This window comes from Zea mays, chromosome 2 (assembly GCF_902167145.1).
Source record: "Zea mays cultivar B73 chromosome 2, Zm-B73-REFERENCE-NAM-5.0, whole genome shotgun sequence".
NCBI lineage: Eukaryota > Viridiplantae > Streptophyta > Magnoliopsida > Poales > Poaceae > Zea > Zea mays.
The window spans coordinates 193,141,644-193,161,820 of NC_050097.1; the positions used below are offsets into that span (position 1 = coordinate 193,141,644).

General features: G+C 51.5%; 1 protein-coding gene across 1 annotated transcript in view; it reads right to left on the reverse strand.

Moving 5' to 3' along the window:
* Window positions 1-594: 594 nt before the first annotated feature.
* The window catches only part of LOC118476403 (isoamylase 3, chloroplastic-like), a 29,429-nt gene continuing 9,846 nt past the window's right edge, over window positions 595-20,177 (reverse strand). The window contains exons 9-10 of the mRNA XM_035965423.1: window positions 5,646-5,709; window positions 595-691 (exon numbers count right to left, since the gene is read on the reverse strand). The gene's annotated coding sequence lies outside the window, so the exon portion shown is untranslated. The remainder of the gene's footprint in view (window positions 692-5,645; window positions 5,710-20,177) is intronic.

A 20,177-nucleotide genomic window follows, 5' to 3' on the forward strand; every position in this document is an offset into this window, starting at 1 on the left:
GTTCTTCTAGTTAGCACAGCTGTTTATTTCATACCCTCTATCATCTGAGTTACGAATGGATAGAGAAAACATTAGTCTTTTGATTACATTCACCATAATATTAAGGGGGGTCTTAGTAGTTAGTACTAAACGGTTAAAAAAACTCAGTCTGCGGGGCCTAGCCGGCTCGCAGCATTTCCCCCGGTCGGCACCGAAGCGCACACAATCGTTAAGGGGCTAAGAAGAAGACCTTCACACACAGGCCGAGAAAACCCCCAAATCCTCACCCCACCCATACGCAGCGGCACCACAACCCTGTGAGAAGGGCCGGCCACAGACCTGCGCTTTGGCGTGGGGCGAGCGAGGGGATTTTTTTGGATTTTTTTGGTGCCTCAGGGTTCCCCAGCGGCACCGAAGCGTACTCGTTGGGGTTTGATCCCTGTCCGGCTAGGAGCAAACCAGCTGTGCTAACTAGCCCGACCTACGGTCGGATGGCAGTACTAAACGGTTAAAAGAAGAAAATATGAAATAAACACTTCAATTCATTCATTCTAGTACATTTATAGTCATATTGTCAACTTAGTAAATTCAAAAAATTAAAACCAAATTACCTGTCCCAATTAGGGAACCTCCCTACTAGATAAAGGCCACCACAGTCCCAAGGTTCAGCAATGATCTTACATCTAGACAATACAGAGCCTTTGGCAATTTCCTTCAACCAAATAAATAAACGATCTGATAAAACCACTAAGAAGAACATCTGATAGATTTACAAATATGATTGAATCCATTGGGTCAGAAAATAACGGGTCATATTTGTTAGAATACCCGTTTAGGGTTTGGGGTTCTCCCCGTGTATTTACTGTCGCGCCCCTCTGTAATGGGCCTGGCCCAGTTACTCCAGTCTATTTAATAGATTGCCCAACCCATGTTAGGGTTAGGGTTTCCAATATGGTATAGAGCCAGAATTTTTTTCCTCTTTTCCTTCGAGCCGCCGGTGCCTCCCTCCCCTGCGCCGCGGCACCGTTCTCCTCTCTCCCTGCGCCGCCGCCCAGCCGCCGGTGCCCTCCCCCTCTCCTTCCCCACCGTCGGGCGCTACCACGTCTGCCGGATCCGCGCTGCTGGTCCCGCAGTCGCGCCCCCGACGCTGCTGCCCCCCATGGACGCCAGCCACCTCTCCTACGCGACCGCCGCCGCTGCGACGGCCCCTGGCGCGGGCCCCGCCGCCGCAGCCGCTCTCGGCACGGGCCTGGCCGCCGCCGCCGCTCCTGGCGCGAGCCTGGCCGCCGCCGCTCCTGGCGCGAGCCTGGCCGCCGCCGCCGCCCGCCTGGCCTCCACCGCCGCCCCCCTGAGCGCGCCCCACTCTCTGGCAGTCAGCTGGGCCACCTCCCTGGGCGTGGCCCCCACCCTGCACGCCGGCCTGGCCGCCCCCATGGCCGTCGGACCTTCCCTGCCCAGCCTCACCGTTCCCCCCAGCGAGCACACAGGTGGCAGTGCTCCCTACATCGACGGCCTCGGGCCCCTCCGTGATGCTACTCCTCTGGCCCTGCGCCGCGGCTCCCCGCCAGGATTTCCCACCATACCGGCACCCGCCGAGAACGACATCGTTGCGTCCCCCACGCTTCCCACCACCAACCCCTCACTCGTCGCCGCCCTCGCTACGATCCAGGCCGCCGTGGCTGCCTCGCGGGAGCGTGAGCGCGCCACGTCCCTCGCCCTGGAGCAAGAACGTGCCCTGGGCGCCGCTCTGACCACCCAGATGGCCACCGCGCAGCGCCTCCTCCTCGGCCGCCTGTCGGTCACTCGTGAGGACCCCCCGGTGATTCCAGAGGCCATCCCCGCCTTTGGCCTCGACGTCGACCACATCGCCGCTCTCCATGCTCAAGCCGCCGGACTTCACAACATCCAGTCCCTCGTGTCCGTGGTGTTGGACCCGGCATCCTCCCACTACCCCCGTTGGCGAGGACAGGTCCTCCTCACACTGCGGCGGTACGTCCTCGCTGATCACGTCCTCGACGACCTCGACGCTCCGCCGACTCCCTCCTGGTGCCTCATGGACAGTGTTGTCCTCTCGTGGCTCCACGGCACCATCACCGTTGAGCTACAGGACATCATCCGCGACCAGGCGGACACGGCTCGTCAGGCGTGGCTCGCTCTCGAGGACCAGTTCCTCGAGAACCGGGACGCGCGGGCGCTCCACCTCGACGCCCAGTTCCACCTGTTCTCTCAGGGGGACCTCTCCGTGGGAGAGTACTGCCGCCAGATGAAGGGCATGGCGGACTCCCTCCGCGACCTCGGCGAGCCGGTCGCTGATCGGACCTTGGTGTTGAACCTTCTACGTGGCCTCAGCCCTCGTTATGGCCACCTCAAGGCTCTCATCAAGAGGACTGTCCCCTTCCCCACATTCCATGCCGTGAGGAACGAGCTTCTCCTCGAGGAGCTCACCATGGCGTCTGAGGCCCCTACTCCGGCCCCGGCGCTCTACAGCACTCCTCCCGGCAGTCAGGCGTCTTCAGGGGGCCAGGCCACTCGCCCTCCATCCACTGGGACCCCTACCCGTCCCCCGCCTGCCACTCCTGTGGCACCTCGTCAGGCGTCCGCCGCCGACGGTGGTCGTCGCTCCCGCAAGGGCGGCCGTGGGGGTGGTGGCTCCTCTCGTGGCGGTCCCTCCGGCCAGGGTGGCGGCCAGGCGTGGCCGTCATTCTACAACCCTTGGACCGGGACCATCGCCATGTGGCCGGGTCAGGCCCCGAGTGCCTCCCGTTCCCCGACGCCGGCCTTCCTGACTACGCCTCCCTACGGCGTGCCAGCCACGCCTCCGGCTCCACCCCAGTTCCTGCCCCCGGGAACCCCCGCCTCGACGACATGGTCCCCGCTGGCTGGAGGCTGGGACAACGCCTCCCTCGCTGCCGCATTCAGCACCATGGCGATGACCCCTCCTTCCTCCGACTGGGTGATCGACTCTGGTGCCTCCTACCACACCACTCCCACTACAGGCACACTCTCTCGCTCCCATCCCCCTCATTCCTCTCATCCCTCCTCGATCGTCGTTGGAAATGGCTCCACTCTGCCAGTCACCTCAGTAGGTGCCTCGGTTCTCCTTGGACCGTTCTACCTCAACGACGTTCTCGTAGCCCCACACATCACTCATAATCTTCTTTCTGTTCGTCGGTTCACTACTGACAACTCCTGTTCCATTGAGTTTGACCCTGCTGGTTTTTCTGTGAAGGATCTGGACACAAGGACTCTACTCGCCCGATGTGACAGCTCGGGGCCGCTCTACACGCTCCGGCCTCCCCCCCCCCCCCCGACGTGACTCCTTCCCCCGTCCTGGTCTCCACCACTTGGCACCGTAGTCTCGGCCATCCTGGACCTGACGTCATGACCAAGCTTACCAGCAGTTTAGATCTTTCATGTAGTAGGGGACATTTTGAGGGTCTCTGTCATGCTTGTCAGTTAGGCCGACATACTCGTCTCCCATTTCCTACTTCTTCCTCTCGGGCTGAGCAGGTTTTTGACCTGATTCATTGTGACCTTTGGACCTCCCCTGTACTCAGTCTATCTGGTTATAAATATTATCTGGTGATTTTGGATGATTTTTCCCATTTTCTCTGGACTTTTCCTCTCCGCCTCAAGTCTGACACGTTCCTCACCCTCACACACTTCTTCGCCTGGGTATCCACCCAGTTTCATCGTCCTGTCCGTGCCCTGCAGTGTGACAATGGCCGCGAGTTCGACAACCACACCTCCCGTTCTTTCTTTCTCACTCATGGCGTCCAGTTGCGTCTCTCGTGCCCCTACACCTCTGCCCAGAACGGTCGGGCCGAACGCATGATTCGCACCACTACCAACATGATCCGTTGCCTTCTCTTCCAGGCGTCTCTCCCTGCCAGCTACTGGGCAGAGGCCCTCCACACAGCCACACACCTCCTCAACCGTCTTCCCTCGAAGGCGGTGAACCATCCTACCCCCCCACTTCGCCCTGTAAGGCACATCCCCTTCCTACGACCACCTTCGCGTGTTCGGTTGTGCCTGCTAACCTAACACTTCCGCTACCGCCCCTCATAAGCTTTCTCCTCGCTCCACCCGATGCCTCTTCCTTGGCTACTCTCCTGACCGCAAGGGGTACCGGTGTCTGGACCTCGCCTCCCACCGCATCATCATCTCTCGTCACGTTGTCTTTGACGAAGATGTGTTTCCCCTTGCTGGCCATTCCCCACCCACTGATCTCGACTCCCTTCTCGAGTCCGATCCCGCGCCTCGCCTTGCGCTGTTGCCTGCACCTCGTGCGGCCACAACGCCTCCGCTCGCGCCCATTCCAGCGCCACGCACGACCACGACACTCCTGCCTGCGTCACGCGCGGCTCCGACGACCACGCCTGTGCCACGCGCGGCCCCGTCGACCCCTCCTGCGCCACGCGCGGCCCCGTCGACCCCTCCTGCGCCACGCGCGGCCCCGTCGACCCCGCCTCTGCCACGCGTGGCCCCGTCGACCCCGCCTGCGCCACGCGCGGCCCCGTCGACCTCGGCTCGCCTCGCCGACCCCGCACTCGTCTACCACCGTCGCGGCAACGCCGCTACCTTGGCGCCTGCCGACTCGGGCCCGTTGACGAGCGCGGTCCGCTTTGCCGACCCCGCCTTCGTCTATCACCGTCGTGAGCCGGCCATACCCGCCGCTCCCGACGTTCCGGCGGCCCGTTCCGAGTCGTCAGTATACCACCCGATCGCCATCCACCGCGACCCCAGGCACGTCCACCCGATGGTGACTCAGCGCGCCGCTGGCGTTCTTCGCCCCGTCGACCGGCTGATCCTGGCAGCTGATACGACCTGCACTCCACCGGACGCATCCCCGGTGCCCTCCTCCGTCCGCGCTGCCCTCGGCGACCCACATTGGCGTCGTGCCATGGAGGAGTACGCGGCCCTCTTGGCCAACCACACCTGGGACCTGGTGCCGCGTCCACCAGGCACCAACGTGGTCACCGGCAAGTGGCTATTTCGCCACAAGCTGACCTCGGACGGCTCCCTCGACCGCTACAAGGCCCGTTGGGTCCTTCGGGGCTTCACCCAGCGCCCCGGAGTCGACTACGACGAGACCTTCAGCCCCGTCGTCAAATTTGCCACTGTCCGCGCTGTCCTCTCCCTCGCCCTCTCCCGCGACTGGGCGATCCATCAGCTTGACGTCAAGAATGCCTTCCTCCATGGCCTTCCTCCAGGTATATGTTACCACAAGCCAAATGATTGTTAGTTATCAACTAACAAGAAACCGCAATGTGGGCTTGTTTGATTGGCACCCTATCCTGGGGGGCTGCACCCAGGCAGGTCGATTAGACTCTAGGTGATTGAAGTAAAATACCTTGCATCGCTGCTTCGCGCAGATACATTCCCTGGGTTGGGAACCAACCGTGCCCTCTGCCCTGTATTCTAAAGGTAGTTTTCATGGACCTCAAGGTGTATTAGATACGCCCCTTGGTGTGATTGTATAAACCCAAGCTAAGCTCCAACAAGATATTTGTATACACTTCATAGTGGAAGCGGACAAGTAAATACTGTAATAATCAAAGTAACACGCCACCACCTACTATTCAGGTGAACCTGACAAGTATGTATGAAATCTTCACACAGACAAAAGGGCCACGGAAAAATCAAAGCAGTAAGTTGTGCCATACCAATGTCTCAAACTGTCGAGTACATGCTCCTTGACAACAGGATGGTTGCAGTTTAGTGTATTCCCTGCATTAAACCAGACAGTTTATGTAGAGTAATACAAGTCCTGGCGTCCTGCTAATTGTGTGATTCAGAACATATATTACCAAAAGATCTAGCTGCCAAGAACTAGAGTAATGGACCACCATGACATTTAAACAGGCTTTCACAAATGTTCAACAAGGTTTGCCCTATAGGTTGCAGGTCTCAAATCAATGTGAGACTGTATATCGACACCAGTTTAAAAACGAATGAGTGGTTTTCTTCACCCTTCTATGGGTTAACCTAACAGCCACTTTAATTATGTAATTGCCAGGTACAATCTACCGTCGGTATAGCTCCTGATGGTAAGTACTCGGCAAAAGCAGCCTACAAGGGGTTTTCCTTGGATCATGTATTTTCGGCCATTACAAGAGGGTTTGGAGGTCTTGGGCACCATCAAAATGTCGTTTTTTCATCTGGTTAGTGGCCCATAACAGATGTTGGACTGCTGACAGAATGGCAAGGAGGGGGCTGATTCATCCCAGCAGCTGCCCATTATGTGACCAAGAACCTGAAACTCTTAACCACATGATGATTTCATGTGTGTTTACAAGGAATTTCCGGTATATGCTGCTTAGAAAGTTTGGGTTACACAGCCTTGCCCCTCAACCTAGTCTTACATCCTACTTGGACTGGTGGGAGGCGTCTTCAGAAGCAGTTCAAGGGATGATCAAGAAAGGGCTGAATTCGCTTATAATTTTGAGGGTCTGGTTGATCTGGAACCATCACAATAGATGTGTGTGTTGGAACCTGCTCACCAGGGGAAGTTGATCCAACGGAAAGGTGGCTAGCCAACGTGGTCATGGTACAGAAGAAGAGTGGCAAGTGGCGCATGTGCATCGACTTCACAAGCCTCAATAAGGCTTGTCCCAAGGACAATTTTCCCTTGCCACGAATTGACAAAATTGTCGACAACGCAGCAGGCTGCGAAGTTATGTCCCTCCTTGATTGCTTCTCGGGGTACCACCAAATTTACATGAAAGAGGAGGACAAGGCAATCACAAGCATCATTACACCCTTCGGCACGTACTGCTTCGTATGAATGCCCGAGGGACTAAAGAACGTTGGCTCACAAAGAAGGTCCTCGAAAACCAAGTCGGCCGCAACATTTTCACTTACGTCAACGACAATTGTCGTCGCTACCAAAAGCAAAGAGGACCACCTAGCTGACCTCGCAGAAACATTCGCAAACATGTGCGGTGCACGACTCCGGCTCAACCCTGAGAAGTGCGTCTTCGGTTTCAGCTACTGGGACAGGTCAACTTATCTGCCTTTGCTCCTGTGGTGGGAGAAACTAAAACGATGGAATGGTGGAGCAGAAGCAGTGAGCAGTTGCAGGGGATTGCCAAAAAAAGGGCTCAATTCCTTGATTACCCTTGGGCTTTGGACTCTCTGGAACCATAGAGATGGATGTGTTTTTGATAGAGCTACACCTAGCCTGGAGGGTGCTATTAGAAGAGCTGAAGAAGAAATTATTATTTGGAATTTTGCGGGGGCCAAACATCTTGCCCTTATTACAGCTCCCATTCCAGGTGTCATGTAGGGCTCTAGTAGAGAGTTCAGTAGCTAACTTCATAAGGGAAGGATGTTATTTGAGTCTAGATTGTGGGGGCAGGATGGCCTTGTTTATTTTCTTTCTTCTTCTTTTTCTTCTTTATTTCTTTTTTCTGTTGTGTTTGTATTTGGTCTAATTTTAGACCCTTCTTCTTAATTCAATGATACGCAGCTCTCCTGCGTGTTCGAAAAAAAAAATACTTGGTTACCTAGTATCACACCGAGAGATTGAGGCCAACCCAACCAAGATCCAAGCGATCATCAACATGGCACCTCCACAGTCCACCAGGGACGTCCAGCGGCTGACAAGAAGATTGGCGGCTCTGAACAGATTTATCTCTAAGTCCGCTGAGCGAAGCCTACCTTTCCTCAAAACACTGCGTGGTGCGAAAGACTTCGCCTGGGGCCCAGAGCAGGCAACGGCCTTCGAGTCGCTCAAACAACACTTATCCGACCTAGCAACTCTCACAAGTCTCGACCCTTCACTGCTGCCACTTCTCTACATTGCGGCTTCACCATGCGCAGTCAGCGCAGCATTAGTCCAAGAGCAGGACAGAGACGGCAAAAGTCGGCAGTGCCCAGTGTACTACGTCTCCGAAGTCCTCACGGCTTCCAAATGCAACATGACTGAACTCGAGAAAATTTCATACGCAGTTGTCATGGCTTCGCGCAAGCTACGACACTACTTCGAGGCATTCAAAGTACGGGTCACTTCGGACAGGGGTCTGGGAGAATTGTTTAGGAACCCGGAGGCATCCGCCAGAATTGCCAAAAGACCAGCTGAGCTATCTGGGTACCACATCACCTTTGAACCCAGAACAGCAATCAAGTCACAATTCTTGGCAGACTTCATCGTCGACTGGACAGGACCTATGTGGCCGCAACAAGAATCCTCGGAGACAGTTTGGACCATCCACTGCGATGGTGCATGGTGCCATGCGGGGGCAGGCGCCGCGGCGATTATTACATCACCCGCCGGCGTCAAGTACAGATACGCAGCGCGCCTCAGCTTTGCTTTAGAGTCTGACAGGTGCACTAACAACATAGCAGAATACGAAGCCGTCATCCTGTGACTTCACAAACTGCGGGCCCTCGGCGTTTCAACCTGCATCATTAGGACAGACTCCAAGGTCGTCGCTGGCCAGATTGAAAAAGATTATTCAGCAAAAGAGCCTGTGCTCATGCAATACCTCACCGCCGTCCGTAGCCTCGAAAAACAATTCAAGGGCTTCACCCTGCAGCATGTCGACCGCAACAAGAACGAAGAGGCCGATGCGTTGGCCAAGGCAGCAGCCAAGGGCGAGGCCCTGCCCTCCGACGTGTTCTACCACGTCATCGGCACGACAGTCGTCCGTAACCCCGAAGGTTTGCAAATAACTCAAGACGCCGAAGGCCACCGAATTGTCAACCTCATCATGGTCGAAGACTGGCGGGCCCCAATAACACTATACCTGCAAGGCCACTACCACCCAACCGATCGCAATGAGGCCAAACGACTGAAGCACAGGAGCAGGGACTTCGCAATAGTCGAGGGTCAGCTGTACAAAAAGGGCATCAGCCAGCCTATGCTGAAATGCATAACAAAAACCGAAGACATAGAAATCCTCCGCGAAGTCCACAGTGGAACCTGCGGCTCACACTCAGGACCAAGGGCCCTCGCAGCCAAGGTGATCCATCAGGGATTTTACTGGCCCGCGATAATTTGCACGGCCAACCGAGTCACCAGGTCATGCGAAACATGCCAGAAGTTCTCTCCTCGCTCAAGCAACCCTTCGCAATTCACCAAGCTCATCGCCCACACATGGCCATTTCAACGTTGGGGGCTGGACATCGTGGGGCCACTGCCCACAGCTCAAGGGAACCTCAAGTTCACCTTCGTCGCCGGCGAATATTTCATAAAGTGGATAGAAGCCCGGGCAGTCTCCACGATAACAGCGAAGACCGCCCAAAAATTCTTCTGGCAAAACATTGTCTGTCGCTTCGGAGTCCCGTCCGAACTCACGGTCGACAACGGCAAACAGTTCGACAGCCAAGACTTCAGGGAATTCTGCAGCTCCATCGGCACAAAGCCTGTCTTCGCCTCTGTCTACCACCCACAATCCAACGGTGTCGTCGAACGCACCAGTGGCAAGATTTTTAGCGCCATCAAGAAAAGGCTCCTCGACGACAAAAAGGGCAAATGGGCAAACCAATTACCTGAAGTCGTATGGGCCCTGAATACGACAGAGTGCCGAGCAACCGGGTTCACACCCTTTCGTTTGATGTACGGATCCGAAGCAATGACGCTGCAAGAGTTAAAGCACGGGTCACCCTGAACAAACAAATCAGCCGTCCCCGACGTCGACGAACCAACCTCCAAAGATCTCATCGACGGAGATCGTGTCCTCGCCCTACAGGCCCTCAACAAGTATCAGGTCCAGACCAAAGCATGGCGTGACAACACAGTCGTCCCAAGAGAATTCAACGAAGGGGACCTCGTACTTGTAAGGACCACCCAGACAGAGTCCCGGGGCAAGCTAGAGCCAAAGTGGGAAGGGTCGTACATAGTCAAGACAAAGGCATCCCCAAACGCATACAGACTAGCAACGTCATCCGGCGAAGACCTAGAACACTCATGGAACATCAACAATCTCCGAAATTTTTTCGTTTAAGATCCAAGGCCCAAGCGCCTTTGTAATTCTTCAAACAATGCTATTCAGGCCCGCACTCTTTTCCTCCTGGGGGTGAGTTTTTAACGAGGCGGCGCCATGTAATATACCAATGAAAAGCCCCCACAAAAGAACTCCAGCAAGCATCATTACCATAAGTGTCGAAAAAGACCGCTTCGACGGTCTTCGACATTCGACATATACGCAGTCACCGCGATAGGTAGTCTAGACTACCCTCGCGTGCGACCAATCCGTGCAAAAGTCGCCTAAGGGTGCAGCCGGACAAGCACAACAAGTGCACGATACGAAGTCTTTACTAAAAGACAAATCCGTGCAAAAGCCGCTTAAGGGTGCAGCCGGACAAGCACAACAAATGCACGATACGAAGTCTTTACTAAAAGACAAATCCGTGCAAAAGCCGCCTAAGGGTGCAGCTGGACAAGCACAACAAATGCACGATACGAAGTCTTTACTAAAAGACAAATCCGTGCAAAAGCCGCCTAAGGGTGCAGCCGGATAAGCACTACAAGTGCACGAAACAAAGTCCTTACTAAAAAACAAGTCCGAGCAAAAAGCTGCCCAAGGGTGCAGCCGGATATGCACTACAAGTGCGCCATACGAAGTCTTCACGACAAGTCATCCGAGCAAAGGCCCCCTAAGGGTGCAGCCGGACATGCAAACACGCAAACACCACCCTAATGGCACAAAAGTCTGTTACGATCACCCTAAGGGTACGAAGTCTCTGCTACCAGACACGGTCAAACACATACCATCTACGGACACAACCAAGTACATGTCATAAGCACTCATACATTTCCGTGGCAAGCGAAGTCCCCATCTCATTTTCACAACAAGCAATGTCGTCATAGTTTACATACACACAACGAAGGGTCACCGGCCACATTGCACAAATAATACAAATCACATTTTGTCGCCCTCCCTCTCTATTGCGAGCCAGGGGAGGGCAACGTTTTCCCTCACTATCGCAACACGAGAGCGAGGACAGCAAACATGCTACATCGGCTCAGCCTTCGGGATAAGACCTGCCTCACGAAAGTTAAACAACATCATCTTCAACTCCTCACCCTCAAAAAGATTCTGCAGATCCCCCTCCCCAATACACGTCCCGGACGTCGAGGACAGCAAATCTCGTTGGCCACCCGATCTACCCGAAGACGGGTTCGTTCCATACCCATCAGACGACGTCTACCACTTCACGACACCTCGCCAATGTTATGCTTCGACACCACCTTTCGCCGGCGGTGCCTCTCGGTCATCGCCCCAACCGGGGGATCAGACTCTTCGCGCACTTCAAGACGCGGCACGGACTCCGCCGCGGCCACATCCAACGCAACAAAATAATCCAAGTCCTCATCCGAAGACTCTTCAGTCCACGAAAATGGGCTCCCAAACTCATCCCCAACAGATGACCAAGACCTAGTTTCAGAACCAGACAAATTTTCATTAACAGGCACTGCATTCGCAGCTGCCACAAAATTAATATCATCAGTAGGGGTTGCTTGCGTAGGCCCAGACATCGGAACCTGCGCAGCAACCGACTTTCAGTATCACAAAAATAAAGTCGTAAACCCAACGCCCCTAACACGACCCCGCCACCTGCGAAGGAGCAGCCGACGTTGCAGGGTCCTCGTCAGCCGGCGCAGCTGGAGTGTCTTCACCTGCCGGCACAGCGCCCGCCCAGGGTCCTCGCCAGGGCCGGTCGGTGGCGCTGGTTGCTCTTCAACCCCCGTCCTCGCATCTTCCGCCCGGATCACTGAAAGGGAAATGTGCCTTTGGGCCATTTCTAAGTATTTTGGTGATTAAGTGCCAACACAAGTGCTTAAATGTGAATCTATGCCCATGGATGAACAAAGTGCAAATCACAAGTAAAGGTATGTTTCTAAGCCTTAGTACATTGGTTTTGTGTACTAATATATTTGTCTAAGTGTTAGAAAAAGAGAGAAGAAGAAAAGGAGAATGTTGGCTGTGTACAGCCAACAGGCTGTTTCGGTCTGGGGCACCGGACTGTCCGGTGATGCACCGGACAGTGTCCGGTGCGCCAGGCTGCCTCGACCTGAAGACGCCGCTCTCGGGAATTTGCCGACGGCGTACGGCTAAAATTCACCGGACTGTCCGGTGTGCACCGGACTGTCCGGTGAGCCAACGGTCGGCCGAGCCAACGGTCGGCCGCAGAATCTGCGCGCGACACGTGGTCTGGCCAACGGTCGGAAGGAGGCACCGGACTGTCCGGTGTGCACCGGACTGTCCGGTGCGCCAGATCTGCAACGGTCGGCAACGGTCGGCTGCGTCTGTTAAGGAAAGAAATCGGGCACCGGACAGTGTCCGGTGTGCACCGGACTGTCCGGTGCGCCCGACGACAGAAGGCAAGGATGGCTTTCCAGATTTGTTCTTAACGGCTCCTAGCTGCCTTGGGGCTATAAAAGGGACCCCTAGGCGCATGGAGGAGAACACCAAGCATTCCTACAACATTCTTAAGCACCAAGACATCGATCTCGCGCATTCGATTCATTGTGATAGCATATAGAGCTCTTGTGGAGTTGTGTACTCTTTGAGTTGTGTTGCGAGCTCTTATTGCTGCTTGTGTGCGTGTTGCTCTGATCTTTTGAAGTCTTGTGTGCGTTGCTCATTCCCTCCCTTACTCCGTATTTCTTTGTGAATCTTAAGTGTAAGGGCGAGAGACTCCAAGTTGTGGAGATTCCTCGCAAACGGGATATTGAAAGGCAAAGCAAAACACCGTGGTATTCAAGTTGGTCTTTGGACCGCTTGAGAGGGGTTGATTGCAACCCTCGTCCGTTGGGACGCCACAACGTGGAGTAGGCAAGCGTTGGTCTTGGCCGAACCACGGGATAAACCACTGTGTCATCTCTGTGTTTGATCTCTTGTGGTATTGTGTTTTGTTGAGACTCCTCTCTAGCCACTTGGCAATAATTGTGCTAACACTTAACAAGTTTTTGTGGCTATAAGTTTAAGTTTTACAGGATCACCTATTCACCCCCCCCTCTAGGTGCTCTCAATTGGTATCAGAGCCGTTCTCTTCAAAAAAAAGGGACTAACCGCCCGAAGAGATGGATCCTAAGGGGAAGGGAATCGTGATCAACGACAAGGAGAAGGAGTCCTTCGTCAACGAGTCAAAGGATGACAAGTCCAACGACTCGGGCTCGGGCTATAGACGAAAAGATGGGAAGAAGAAGAAGACAAGGCGCATCAAGGAGATTGTCTACTACGACAGCGACGAATCTTCCTCTTCCCAAAAGGACGACGACAACGACTACAGGAAGACGGTCAATTCGAACTTTTCATTTGACTATTCTCGTATTCCACATAATTCGAATTCGCATTTGCTTTCCATTCCTCTTGGCAAACCTCCACACTTCGATGGGGAGGACTACGGATTTTGGAGTCACAAAATGCGTAGTCACCTATTCTCTCTCCATCCAAGCATATGGGAGATTGTAGAGAATGGAATGAAATTTGATAGCTCGGATAGTCCTATGCTTATAAATGAACAAATCCATAGAAATGCACAAGCTACTACTGTTCTCTTAGCATCTTTGTGCAGGGAAGAATACAATAAGGTGAGCGGCTTGGACAATGCCAAGCAGATATGGGACACCCTCAAGATCTCTCACGAGGGCAACGACGTCACCATGCTCACCAAGATGGAGTTGGTGGAGGGCGAACTTGGGAGATTCGCTATGATAAGGGGGGAGGAGCCAACCCAAACATACAACCGGCTCAAAACCCTTGTCAACAAGATAAGGAGCTATGGAAGCACGCGATGGACGGACCACGACGTCGTCCGCCTAATGCTAAGGTCCTTTACCGTTCTTGATCCTCATTTGGTGAATAATATTCGTGAGAATCCCAGGTACATCAAAATGTCGCCCGAAGAAGTTCTTGGGAAGTTCGTAAGCGGGCGAATGATGATCAAGGAGGCAAGATACGTAGACGACGCGTTGAACGGTCCTATTCATGAGCCTCAACCCATTGCTCTCAAGGCAACAAGGAGCAAGGAGGCGCTACCAAGCAAGGTGGCGCAAGTTGAGGCGGCCGGGCTAAATAATGAGGAGATGGCCCTCATCATTAAGCGCTTCAAGACGGCGCTTAAAGGTCGCAAGGGACAGCCAAGCAAGACCAAGACAAAGGAGAAGCGCCCATGCTTCAAATGTGGTAAGATTGGTCATTTCATTGCTAACTGTCCCGATAATGAAAGTGATCAGGAAAAAGGGGACAAGAGGGAAAAGAAGAAGCATTACAAGAAGGCCAAAGGCGAGGCACATATCGGAAAGGAGTGGGATTCGGATTGCCCCTCCTCCGACTCCGACAATGAAGGACTCGCCGCCACCGCCTTCAACAAATCAACCCTCTTCCCCAACGAGCGTCACACATGCCTTATGGCAAGGGAGAAGAAGGTATGTACTCGCAACTCTACCTATGCTTCTTCAAGTGAGGACGAATCTAGTGATGAGGATGAAGTAGATTATTCATGTTTGTTCAAGGGCTTAGATAGATCTAAGATAGACAAAATTAATGAATTAATTGATGCCTTGAATGAAAAGAATATACTTTTAGAAAAGCAAGAGGATTTGTTGTATGAAGAACATGATAAGTTTGTAGAGGCTCAAAAATCCCTTGCATTAGAAATTAAGAGGAATGAAATGCTTGCTTGTGAAGTGTCAACATGTCATGATTCTATTTCTAACTTAAAGAGCATAAACGATGATTTAAATGCTAAACTAGTAGAAGCAAATAAATCCAACTCTTGTGTTGAATATGTTGAAATTTGCACTAGGTGTAAGGATATTGATATTAATGCTTGTAGCGAACACTTAGTTTCTATTTCAAAATTGAATGATGAATTAGCTAGTCTTAATGCTCAACTTAAGACTAGCAAGAGTAATTTTGATAAACTAAAATTTGCTAGGGATGCCTACACGGTTGGTAGACACCCCTCAATTAAGGATGGGCTTGGCTTCAAGAGAGAAGTCAAGAACTTGACAAGCCATAAGGCTCCTATCTCCGCCAAGGAGAAAGGGAAGACTCCTATGGCTAGTAGCACTAAAAAGAACCATGCTTTTTTGTATCATGATAGAAGACAAACTAGAAGTGCTTATAGAGGTTATAATGCTTATGATGATTTTGATGCTCATGTCATGGTTGCTTCTAGTTCTTCTTATGTGCATAATAGAAATATGCCTAGGAAAAATATACATCATATACCTAGGAAGAATATTGTTAATGTTCCTAGAAAAGTTATGAATGGTCCTTCTACAATTTACTGTGCGTTGAATGCTTCTTTTGCTATTTGTAGAAAGGATAGAAAAGTGATTGCTAGGAAATTAGGGGCAAAATGCAAGGGAGACAAAACTTGCATTTGGGTCCCTAAGGATATTTGTGCTAACCTTGTAGGACCCAACATGAGTTGGGTACCTAAGACCCAAGCCTAAATTTGCCTTGCAGGTTTATGCATCCGGGGGTTCAAGCTGGATTATCGACAGCGGATGCACAAACCATATGACGGGGGAGAAGAAGATGTTCACCTCCTACGTCAAGAATAAGGATTCCCAAGATTCAATTGTATTCGGTGATGGGAATCAAGGCAAGGTAAAAGGGTTAGGTAAAATTGCAATTTCTAATGAGCACTCTATCTCTAATGTGTTTTTAGTAGAGTCTCTTGGATATAATTTACTATCGGTTAGTCAATTATGCAATATGGGGTATAACTGTCTATTTACAAATGTAGATGTGTCTGTCTTTAGAAGAAGTGATGGTTCACTAGCTTTTAAGGGTGTGTTAGACGGCAAACTTTATTTAGTTGATTTTGCAAAAGAGGAGGCCGGTCTAGATGCATGCTTAATAGCTAAGACTAGCATGGGCTGGCTGTGGCATCGCCGCTTAGCACATGTAGGGATGAAGAACCTTCACAAGCTTCTAAAGGGAGAACACGTGATAGGTTTGACTAATGTGCAATTCGAAAAGGATAGACCTTGTGCAGCTTGTCAAGCAGGTAAACAAGTAGGAGGAGCACATCACAGCAAGAATGTGATGACCACTTCAAGACCTCTGGAGCTGCTGCATATGGACCTCTTCGGACCCGTCGCCTATCTGAGCATAGGAGGAAGTAAGTATGGTCTAGTTATTGTTGATGACTTTTCCCGCTTCACTTGGGTATTCTTTTTGCAGGATAAGTCTGAAACCCAAGGGACCCTCAAGCGCTTCCTCAGGAGAGCTCAAAATGAGTTTGAGCTCAAGGTGAAGAAGATAAGAAGCGACAACGGGTCCGAGTTCAAGAACCTTCAAGTAGAGGAATTCCTTGAGGAGGAAGGAATCAAGCACGAGTTCTCCGCTCCCTACACACCACAGCAAAATGGTGTGGTAGAGAGGAAGAACAGGACGCTCATCGATATGGCAAGGACGATGCTAGGAGAGTTCAAGACCCCCGAGCGTTTTTGGTCGGAAGCCGTGAACACGGCTTGCCATGCCATCAACAGGGTCTACCTTCACCGCCTCCTCAAGAAGACTTCGTATGAGCTGCTAACCGGTAACAAACCCAATGTATCTTACTTTCGTGTATTTGGGAGCAAGTGCTACATTCTAGTGAAGAAAGGTATAAATTCTAAGTTTGCTCCCAAAGCAGTAGAAGGGTTTTTATTAGGATATGACTCAAATACAAAGGCGTATAGAGTCTTCAACAAATCATCGGGTTTGGTTGAAGTCTCTAGCGACGTTGTATTTGATGAGACTAATGGCTCTCCAAGAGAGCAAGTTGTTGATCTTGATGATGTAGATGAAGAAGATGTTCCGACGGCCGCTATACGAACCATGGCGATTGGAGAAGTTCGGCCACAGGAACAAGATGAACGAGATCAACCTTCTTCCTCAACTATGGTGCATCCCTCAACTCAAGACGATGAACAGGTTCATCAACAGGAGGCGTGTGATCAAGGGGGAGCACAAGATGATCAAGTAATGGAGGAAGAAGCGGAACCGGCACCTCCAACCCAAGTTCGAGCGATGATTCAAAGGGATCATCCCGTCGACCAAATTCTGGGTGACATTAGCAAGGGAGTAACTACTCGATCTCGATTAGTTAATTTTTGTGAGCATTACTCCTTTGTCTCTTCTATTGAGCCTTTCAGGGTAGAGGAGGCCTTGCTAGATCCGGACTGGGTGTTGGCCATGCAAGAGGAGCTCAACAACTTCAAGAGGAATGAAGTTTGGACACTGGTGCCTCGTCCGAAGCAAAATGTTGTGGGAACCAAGTGGGTGTTCCGCAACAAACAGGACGAGCACGGGGTGGTGATGAGAAACAAGGCTCGGCTTGTGGCAAAAGGTTATGCCCAAGTCGCAGGTTTGGATTTCGAGGAGACTTTTGCTCCTGTGGCTAGGCTAGAATCAATTCCTATCTTGCTAGCATATGCCGCTCACCATTCTTTCAGGTTGTACCAAATGGATGTGAAGAGCGCTTTCCTCAACGGGCCAATCAAGGAGGAGGTGTACGTGGAGCAACCCCCTGGCTTCGAGGATGAACGGTACCCCGACCATGTGTGTAAGCTCTCTAAGGCGCTCTATGGACTTAAGCAAGCCCCAAGAGCATGGTATGAATGCCTTAGAGATTTCTTAATTGCTAATGCTTTCAAGGTTGGGAAAGCCGATCCAACTCTTTTTACAAAGACATGTGATGGTGATTTGTTTGTGTGCCAAATTTATGTCGATGACATAATATTTGGTTCTACTAACCAAAAGTCTTGTGAAGAGTTTAGCAGGGTGATGACGCAGAAATTCGAGATGTCAATGATGGGCGAGTTGAACTACTTCCTTGGGTTCCAAGTGAAGCAACTCAAGGACGATACCTTCATCTCCCAAACGAAGTACACGCAAGATCTGCTAAAGCGGTTTGGGATGAAGGACGCCAAGCCCGCAAAGACTCCGATGGGAACCGACGGGCACACCGACCTCAACAAAGGAGGTAAGTCCGTTGATCAAAAAGCATACCGGTCAATGATAGGGTCATTACTTTATTTATGTGCTAGTAGACCGGATATTATGCTTAGCGTATGCATGTGTGCTAGATTTCAATCCGATCCTAAGGATTGTCACTTAGTGGCGGTGAAGCGAATTCTGAGGTATTTAGTTGCTACGCCTTGCTTCGGGCTCTGGTATCCAAAGGGGTCTACCTTTGACTTGGTTGGATACTCAGACTCCGACTATGCTGGATGTAAGGTCGATAGGAAGAGCACATCGGGGACGTGCCAATTCTTAGAAAGGTCCCTGGTGTCGTGGAACTCTAAGAAACAAACTTCCGTTGCCCTATCCACCGCTGAGGCCGAGTACGTTGCCGCAGGACAGTGTTGCGCGCAACTACTTTGGATGAGGCAAACCCTCCGGGACTTTGGCTACAATCTGAGCAAAGTCCCACTCCTATGTGATAATGAGAGTGCTATCCGCATGGCGGAAAATCCTGTTGAGCACAGCCGCACAAAGCACATAGACATCCGGCATCACTTTTTGAGAGACCACCAGCAAAAGGGGGATATCGAAGTGTTTCATGTTAGCACCGAGAACCAGCTAGCCGATATCTTTACCAAACCTCTAGATGAGAAGACCTTTTGCAGGCTGCGTAGTGAGCTAAATGTCTTAGATTCGCGGAACTTGGACTGAATTGTAGCATACATGTGTTTATGCCTTTGATCATGTTCATTCTGCATTTTGTTGCTTATTTTGGTGCTCAAGTTGTACAAACACTCCCTGGACCTCACAAGTCCGTTGCAAAGTGATGCACATGTTTAGGGGGAGATGTGTTACAACTTGACCCTTTGAGATTAACCATATGCTTGAGTTTGCTTGATTTAGTCTCGAAGGAGAATTGAAAGGGAAAAGGTGGACTTGGGCCATGAAAGACTTCCACTGCACTCCGATGAGAGGGTAACTAATTCCAAGTTCATCTCATGAACTCTTATTGCCATTTGCTCTTAATTGAAGATTTTGGTGAGGCAATGGGGTTAAAAGGGCCAAAGTTGATTCTGTTTTGGTGCTTGATGCCAAAGGGGGAGAAAATAAAGGCCAAAGCAATAAATGGATCAGCTACCACTTGAGAAATTTTGAAAATAGTGAAATAGAGCTTTTTGTTTTGTCAACACTCTCTTATTGTCTCTTTTGTCAAAAGTTGGTTTCTTGTGGGGAGAAGTAATGATTATGGGAAATAGGGGGAGTTTTTGAAATCTTTGATCAATCTCTTTTGGAATGACTCTCTTTATGCTTCAACATGTGTGTTTGACTTAGAGATAGAGATTTGGGTTTGATTTGCAAAAACAAACCAAGTGGTGGCAAAGGATGATCCATATATGCCAAAAATGAATCAAAATAGATTTGAGTTCTATTTGAAGTGATTTTGCACTTGTTCTAGTTGCTTTATGTTGTGTTGGCATAAATCACCAAAAAGGGGGAGATTGAAAGGGAAATGTGCCTTTGGGCCATTTCTAAGTATTTTGGTGATTAAGTGCCAACACAAGTGCTTAAATGTGAATCTATGCCCATGGATGAACAAAGTGCAAATCACAAGTAAAGGTATGTTTCTAAGCCTTAGTACATTGGTTTTGTGTACTAATATATTTGTCTAAGTGTTAGAAAAAGAGAGAAGAAGAAAAGGAGAATGTTGGCTGTGTACAGCCAACAGGCTGTTTCGGTCTGGGGCACCGGACTGTCCGGTGATGCACCGGACAGTGTCCGATGCGCCAGGCTGCCTCGACCTGAAGACGCCGCTCTCGGGAATTTGCCGACGGCGTACGGCTAAAATTCACCGGACTGTCCGGTGTGCACCGGACTGTCCGGTGAGCCAACGGTCGGCCGAGCCAACGGTCGGCCGCGGAATCTGCGCGCGACACGTGGTCTGGCCAACGGTCGGAAGGAGGCACCAGACTGTCCGGTGTGCACCGGACTGTCCGGTGCGCCAGATCTGCAACGGTCGGCAACGGTCGGCTGCGTCTGTTAAGGAAAGAAATCGGGCACCGGACAGTGTCCGGTGTGCACCGGACTGTCCGGTGCGCCCGACGACAGAAGGCAAGGATGGCTTTCCAGATTTGTTCTTAACGGCTCCTAGCTGCCTTGGGGCTATAAAAGGGACCCCTAGGCGCATGGAGGAGAACACCAAGCATTCCTACAACATTCTTAAGCACCAAGACATCGATCTCGCGCATTCGATTCATTGTGATAGCATATAGAGCTCTTGTG